The sequence below is a fragment of the Elgaria multicarinata genome, chromosome 20, assembly GCF_023053635.1.
Source record: "Elgaria multicarinata webbii isolate HBS135686 ecotype San Diego chromosome 20, rElgMul1.1.pri, whole genome shotgun sequence".
NCBI classification, from domain to species: domain Eukaryota; kingdom Metazoa; phylum Chordata; class Lepidosauria; order Squamata; family Anguidae; genus Elgaria; species Elgaria multicarinata.
The window spans coordinates 8427152-8434660 of record NC_086190.1 but is presented as its reverse complement, the minus strand read 5'-3'; the positions used below and the strand labels follow the sequence as shown (position 1 = coordinate 8434660).

The 7509-nt window shown below is 47.1% G+C and overlaps 1 protein-coding gene across 3 annotated transcripts in view; it reads left to right on the top strand.

Moving 5' to 3' along the window:
* Nucleotides 1-7509, top strand: part of CDC42 (cell division cycle 42) — a 130412-nt gene that overhangs the window by 98376 nt on the left and 24527 nt on the right. Inside the window, exon 1 of one of the 3 annotated variants that reach the window (XM_063145329.1) lies at nt 6514-6602. The exons of 1 other annotated variant lie outside the window; for it this stretch is intronic. The gene's annotated coding sequence lies outside the window, so the exon portion shown is untranslated. Of the gene's footprint in view, nt 1-6513; nt 6603-7509 lie in introns of those variants that run through there. One more of the 3 variants, XM_063145328.1, reaches the window with a different exon arrangement.

The following is a 7509-nucleotide window of genomic DNA, read 5'->3' as shown; positions in this document are numbered from 1 at the left end:
CTGTAGTTCAGATCATGAACTTCTTATTGCACAATTTAGAATCAAACTAAAGAGAATAGGGAAGACCCACAGATCAGTTAGATATGAGCTCGCTAATATTCCTAATGAATATGCAGTGGAAGTGAAGAATAGATTTAAGGGACTAGAGTTAGTAGATAGGGTCCCAGAAGAACTATGGACAGAAGTTCGCAACATTGTCCAAGAGGTGGCAACAAAAAACGTCCCAAAGAAAAAGAAAACCAAGAAGGCAAGATGGCTGTCTGCTGAGACACTGGAAGTAGCCCAAGGAAGAAGGAAAGCAAAAGGCAACAGTGATAGGGGGAGATATGCCCAATTAAATGCAAAATTCCAGAGGTCAGCCAGAAGAGATAAGGAATTATTTCTAAACAAGCAATGTGCGGAAGTGGAAGAGGACAATAGAATAGGAAGGACAAGAGACCTCTTCCAGAAAATTAGAAACATTGGAGGTAAATTCCAGGCAAAAATGGGTATGATCAAAAACAAAGATGGCAAGGACCTAACAGAAACAGAAGAGATCAAGAAAAGGTGGCAAGAATATACGGAAGATCTGTATAGGAAGGATAATAATATCGGGGATAGCTCAGCCGGTGTGGTCAGTGAGTTAGAGCCAGACATCTTGAAGAGTGAGGTTGAATGGGCCTTAAGAAGCATTGCTAATAACAAGGCAGCTGGCGACGACGGTATCCCAGCTGAACTGTTTAAAATATTGCAAGACGATGCTGTCAAGGTGATGCATGCCATATGCCAGCAAATTTGGAAAACACAAGAATGGCCATCAGACTGGAAAAAATCAACTTATATCCCCATACCAAAAAAGGGAAACACTAAAGAATGTTCCAACTATCGGACAGTGGCACTTATTTCACATGCCAGCAAGGTAATGCTCAAGATCCTGCAAGGTAGACTCCAGCAATTAATGGAGTGAGAATTGCCAGATGTACAAGCTGGGTTTAGAAAAGGCAGAGGAACTAGAGACCAAATTGCCAATATCCGCTGGATAATGGAGAAAGCCAGGGAGTTCCAGAAAAACATCTATTTCTGTTTTATTGACTATTCTAAAGCCTTTGACTGTGTGGATCATAACAAACTGTGGCAAGTTCTTGGTGGTATGGGGATACCAAGTCATCTTGTCTGCCTCCTGAGGAATCTGTATAACGAACAAGTAGCAACGGTAAGAACAGACCACGGAACAACGGACTGGTTTAAGATTGGGAAAGGAGTACGGCAGGGTTGTATACTCTCACCTTACCTATTCAACCTGTATGCAGAACACATCATGCGACGTGCTGGGCTTGACGAATTCAAGGCTGGAGTTAAAATTGAAGGAAGAAACATTAACAATCTCAGATATGCAGATGACACCACTTTGATGGCTGAAAGCGAGGAGGAGCTGAGGAGCCTTATGACGAAGGTGAAAGAAGAAAGTGCAAAAGCTGGGTTGCAGTTAAACCTCAAAAAAACCAAGATTATGGCAACCAGCTGGATTGATAACTGGCAAATAGAGGGAGAAAACGTGGAGGCAGTGACAGACTTTGTATTTCTGGGCGCAAAGATTACTGCAGACGCTGACTGCAGCCAGGAAATCAGAAGACGTTTACTTCTTGGGAGGAGAGCAATGACAAATCTCGATAAAATAGTTAAGAGCAGAGACACCACACTGACAACAAAGGTCCGCATAGTTAAAGCCATGGTATTCCCTGTAGTAACCTATGGTTGCGAGAGCTGGACCATAAGGAAGGCTGAGCGAAGGAAGATAGATGCTTTTGAACTGTGGTGTTGGAGGAAAATTCTGAGAGTGCCTTGGACTGCAAGAAGATCCAACCAGTCCATACTCCAGGAAATAAAGCCAGACTGCTCACTTGAGGGAATGGTATTAAAGGCAAAACTGAAGTACTTTGGCCACATAATGAGAAGACAGGATGCCTTGGAGAAGAGGCTGATGCTAGGGAAAGTGGAAGGCAAAAGGAAGAGGGGCCGACCAAGGGCAAGATGGATGGGTGATATTCTGGAGGTGACAGGCTTGACCTTGTGGGAGCTAGGGGTGAACGAATAAACAACAACAAACAGTTTCATGACAGCCAGAACTTCGTTCCCAAGTCAAATGGCAAGGAGAACTCCACCTACTGAATTTCTGCCTGTCACTCTGCTGATAGACAGAGTTCGAAGCATGGCGGAAGAAAATAAGGTTTTAACTCTAAACTGCCGCTCAGATGTGTGCCCATTTAATTTCTGCCTGTCATGCACCAGGGTGTAAAAATATGCATAAACATGATTATTGGAGGATATTGAATGTTTTATTTGTTATTTCTACTAACATTGATTGGTCATGATACAGAAAGCACATGATTTTCTCACTGAACATTTTTTCTTACCTCACCTATTCATGTTTTCTGTCACTGATCATAGGAACACACACAAATATTTTGTGCAGTGTGCTTTTGCATTGTGCTTTTACACAATGAAACTATACACTGTATCTTCTGGATTGTGCAGAATAACCATCATGAGTCTTATTACGGGAAACCTCACTCTCCATGCTCATCAAAGAAAGAGAGGCACTGGTGATGTCCCAGCCATGTAGCAGTGGGACAGGTGCAGCTGATGCCCATGGCTTTAGCTGCCATACACAACCCAGCCCAGTATTGCACTGTCTTCAGCACAATCCCATCTTGGATATAGAGCTTCTAAGCATTCCAACATAATCCAAATGTTTTGCAAATGTGACTGTTTAGTAGCCATGTCCCATTACCTTAAGCTCACTTCTGACCCCCTCCCTTGGCCTCAGAGTTGACAATTCACATTGGAGAGTCAGGGTATTGCTTAGCCTCACAAGACATGTTTAGCCTGGAGAAGAGAAGATTGAGGGGAGACATGATAGCACTCTTCAAATACTTATATATTTTTTGAACTGGGAATGCTGTAAATGAAGTCTTGGCCTCCAATGCTACCTTCATTTCCAAGAATGCCTCTGGGCAATGGAGGCATTCTTAGAAAATAAAACTTGTGGGTGCCTGCAGCCTAGCATGCTCTGTCACTCCACAAAAAGAAAAGGTGATGGGGAGTGTCCTGGGGTGTGTGGGATTGATGGGTTTGCCTGTGTCTTTTCTGTGTGTGTGTTGTGGTTGTATGCATTCTGTAGAATATCACAGGTCTTTGTGCTTGTTAGATCAGAAGAAGGTAAAGCAATGAAGTCCCAAAGATCTGGGTGTGTCAGAGCCTATAGCAACTCTGACTAGTTCTGGGATCATCAGGGAGTCTCTGGTAGTGTAGTATCTCCCACTGGATTGCTCAATACACAGCTATTTGGCTATTAAGGTGGTTTCGTCCCTGTTTCTCTGGTTTTCTTGCAGCTATTGGCAGGATTTCTTAAAACAGACAAGCTAGACGGAGTCTTGAAAGGATCTGGAGAAACTGGCTCCCAGAGGATAGCACTGGAGAAGTTTGGGATTGCAGAGGTCCCAATGCTAAAATAGCTTTAAAACCATTCACCTCCTTTCCACCCACATTGACTGCAGGCTTACTTGCCTGTCCAAGTAAGTAAAAAAGTGCTTTTGGGGAGCGAAGCATCCTTTTTTCTCAGCCTGGAGGCACTCCTCTCCAGGGTGGGACTGGGTGCAGCTGGGGGCTGAGGTGAAAGGAATGCAACCCATTGGGATGTCACAAGTACATTGGCACTCACCCAAGCCTATTATTATTATTATTATTATTTATTTATTTATTTATTTATTTATATAGCACCATCAATGTACATGGTGCTGTACAGAGTAAAACAGTAAATAGCAAGACCCTGCCGCATAGGCTTACATTCTAATAAAACCATAATAAAACAATAAGGAGGGGAAGAGAAAGCAAACAGGCACAGGGTAGAGTAAACAGGCACAGGGTAGGGTAAAACTAACAGTATAAAAGTCAGAACAAAATCAAGTTTTAAAAGCTTTAGGAAAAAGAAAAGTTTTTAGCTGAGCTTTAAAAGCTGCGGTTGAACTTGTAGTTCTCAAATGTTCTGGAAGAGCGTTCCAGGCGTAAGGGGCAGCAGAAGAAAATGGACGAAGCCGAGCAAGGGAAGTAGAGACCCTTGGGCAGGCTGGTTCAGGAGGCAGGATCTTTTCTAAACAGCACCTCTTTGGAAGCTTTTTCAATTTAATCTTTCTTCCCCTTCACCGTAGCGCATGCAGAGATGCTTGGTACCTTTTGTAGACATATCCTTGACTTCTTCCAATCTCCCTGACGGCAGATGGAGAAATCTGTGTATCTCCAGTCACCGAGCAGGTGCACAAATTTCCCTTCCATTTACTTTGCAGCTCTTAATATTCCCGGCAGTTAAAAAACAAAACATAAAACTTAAGAGGGTGGCTGAATGGTATTGAGCAAATGTGGTGCCCACAGCAGCAGTCCCTACCCCCACCAGTGGGGCCCTATTGACGCCACGTCACTCAGCCACCTTTTCAGGTTTCTTTAACAAAAAACTGTCAGGGATTTGTGCTGTCACCACACCAGTAACTGCTCCAAAGGAGCTGCGAAAAGGGTGTGGGAGTTAATATCTCCCCTTTCTAGAGTAGATGAAGATTCAGGGAAATGTTGAAAAGGTGGAGGACACTGAGAAGGGTCAATTCAACACTTAAACGTGAGAAGATCACATTGCCATGGGGGAGATAATATGCACTTTTGGTGTACTTACCCAGTTCGTACTGTGTCCCCATTTTTGGTGCTTCTAAATTGCTCTACTGAGTCCTTCCCTTCTCTTACGATTATTATTTCTCCCTTGGACCTTCACAACTGAGCACAAATTAACCTATATTCAGCCTCATCTTGTCAATTTCTTTGTATGTTATCTGCTCTACTTTGACAGCTGAAACTTAGAAGGAAATTGACCATGCAAGATTCTACATATCTGACAGCTGCAAGCTTGCACTTGTGAAGGACCAACGAAACAATAATAAATTACAACCACAACTCCATCTGCCCAGGCTAAGACAATATGACAACCTACCATAGGCATGAACCCCTACAACAAGCTATGGGTTCTCAGTGTGGCTTGTTCGTGAAAAATAAGCCACCCTGCTGGGTTTGCATGATGCAACCCACCATAGCTGACTGCCCATGGTAGGTCGTCATGTTGTGCGAACCCAGTCAACGGTTGCAGTTCCTGGCTTTTTAAAATAGTTTCTTCCCCACATTTGCACAAATTGGGACTTCTATATCACACACACCCCCACATCTTTATTGTGTGTATATGTTGTTTAGGGCCCAGTGATGTGCGCAAATGTCCTGGTATTATTTTTGTTTGATTTCCAACTCCCCTTAAAGGATAGGCTTGCCTTACCTGATAACCTGTAAGTTTGAGCTGTCAGACACACAAAACTGACAAGAGACTGATTTGACAGCCTTTGGCAGTTGGGAGAAGGTGTGCTGATCACCCCCTTAGCCGGGCGATCCCCATGGTTTTAAGTACTGCCTGATCCTTGGGGATGCGCTGCTTCAAATTCCCACCGGGCCCAGTCTCCAGCATGTCTTCATCAAGATCTACACACTGCCCCCTTTTCACTCCCTTTCACAGTAACTGTGGCAACCTTTGGCAGCTGGGAAAGCAGAGTGGGGCTCATGTCGCCCATCCCTGTATTATAGCATATAAAAAGAAGTAATGAACAGCTGACTCTGTACATTAGGGTGACCATATGGAAAGGAGGACAGGGCTCCTGTATCTTTAACAGTTGTATTGAAAAGGGGATTTCAGCAGGTGTCATTTGTATGTATGAAGAACCTGGCGAAATTCCCTCTTCATCAGAACAGTTAAAGTTGCAGGTGCCCTCTTTTAAATCTGGTCACTCTAGTATAGCTCCTGCAGCTTTAACTGCTGTGATGAAGAGGAAATTTCACCAGGTTCCCCATATATACAAATGACACCTGTTGAAATTCCTTTTTCTATGCAACTGTTAAAGATACAGGCGCCCGGTCCTCCTTTTCATAGGGTCACCCTAAAACAGTGGTTCTCAACCTTCCTAATGCCGCGACCCTTTAATACAGTTCCTCATGTTGTGGTGACCCCCAACCATAAAATTATTTTCGTTCTTCTCTACACGATCCATTGTCGTGGGATGGTTTGCTAATAATGAAAATAATACGTAACAATAGCTTTAATAATACAAAAGATGATACATGACATAGTTCAGTCAATACAGTTTCCTAAGACCATCAGAAATATGTGTTTTCCGATGGTTTTAGGCGACCCCTGTGAAAGGGTCATTCGACCCCCCAAAGGGGTCCCGACCCACAGGTTGATAACCGCTGCCCTAAAATAAACTCTCCCGGATTTGCAAAGGAGGATGGGAAAATAAAGCGACGGGGGGGGGGGAGGAGAAGAGACCGTCGCCAGCAGCCCAATGCGGCTGTTCCTTTATCCCGCCGCTCCTCCCTCGCTCAAAAAAAAAAAGCTGCGCTTCTCCCTCCTCCCCTTTCCCTTTAGGCCCCGCCTTTGCAGGGAACGCGATGACGTAAGCGCGCACGATCGCCTGCCCTTGCTGCCCAGGCGAGGAGACCCCGCAGCGAGCTGCCAACGCCCGGCGGAGGAGCCCTGTGAGGAGGTGAGAGGCTGCTGAGGCGAAGGCGGCTGGGCCTGGCCCTGGCCCTGGCCCGGGTGGGGAGAGCAGGCCGCTTCGGGGGTGGGGTGGGGTGGGGGTGCGTGTGTACGGGGGGTGGGTGAGTGAGAGGGGGGCTCCTTGTCGAAGGCCGTTCTTTCTCTTTCTCCCCCCCCCCCTCGCTCTTACACGGCGGGGCGGCGCTTCATTCGCCTCATTGGGGGCGGGGAGGAAAACGGTTTCCTGAGGGAGGTGGGGGAGGGGCGGTGTTCTCGCGGAAGGAGGAGGAAGAAAGGGGCGGACGTGGGGGGGGGTCCACCAGCCCAACACCCGTCGCTTCCCTGGAGTCGGCTTGGGGGGTGTGGTGAGGAAAGGTCCAAGAACGTCCCCCCCTGCCCCTGCCTCCTAAGGCGGGCACCCGACCGCGTTTCCGCGCCAGTCACCGGCTTCCCCACCGCCGCGCCCCCCTCCCCCCCTCTACATACCCTCCTTCCTTCTCTCCCCCCCCCCCCCCGGCGTCGAGGCTCCATCCGCCTCCGCTCCTCTCCTCTCAGCCGCCGTCCTCTTCCTCCCCGCTGGGCGTTGACGGGCCCTCGCGCTCCAGCTCTTGCCTACCGCTTCTTGGTGCAGAGTAGGGGGAAGGAAGAGGAAGGGAGGGGATACTCCCATGAACAGGGCCTTGCATTGCTCCCCACCCCCCTCTCCCCGGAAGACGGTGGGAAGAAGTGGGGGGTTTCCGGGGACAGGTCCCTGCCCCCATGGGGCTTACAGTGTAGAAACATGAAGAGAAAAGGGGTTTTTCCCATGAACAGGGCCTTGCATTGCTCCCCCCCTCCCCGGAAGAGGGCAGGAAGAAGTGGGGGGTTTCCGGGGACAGGTCCCTGCCCCCATGGGGCTTACAGTGTAGAAACAT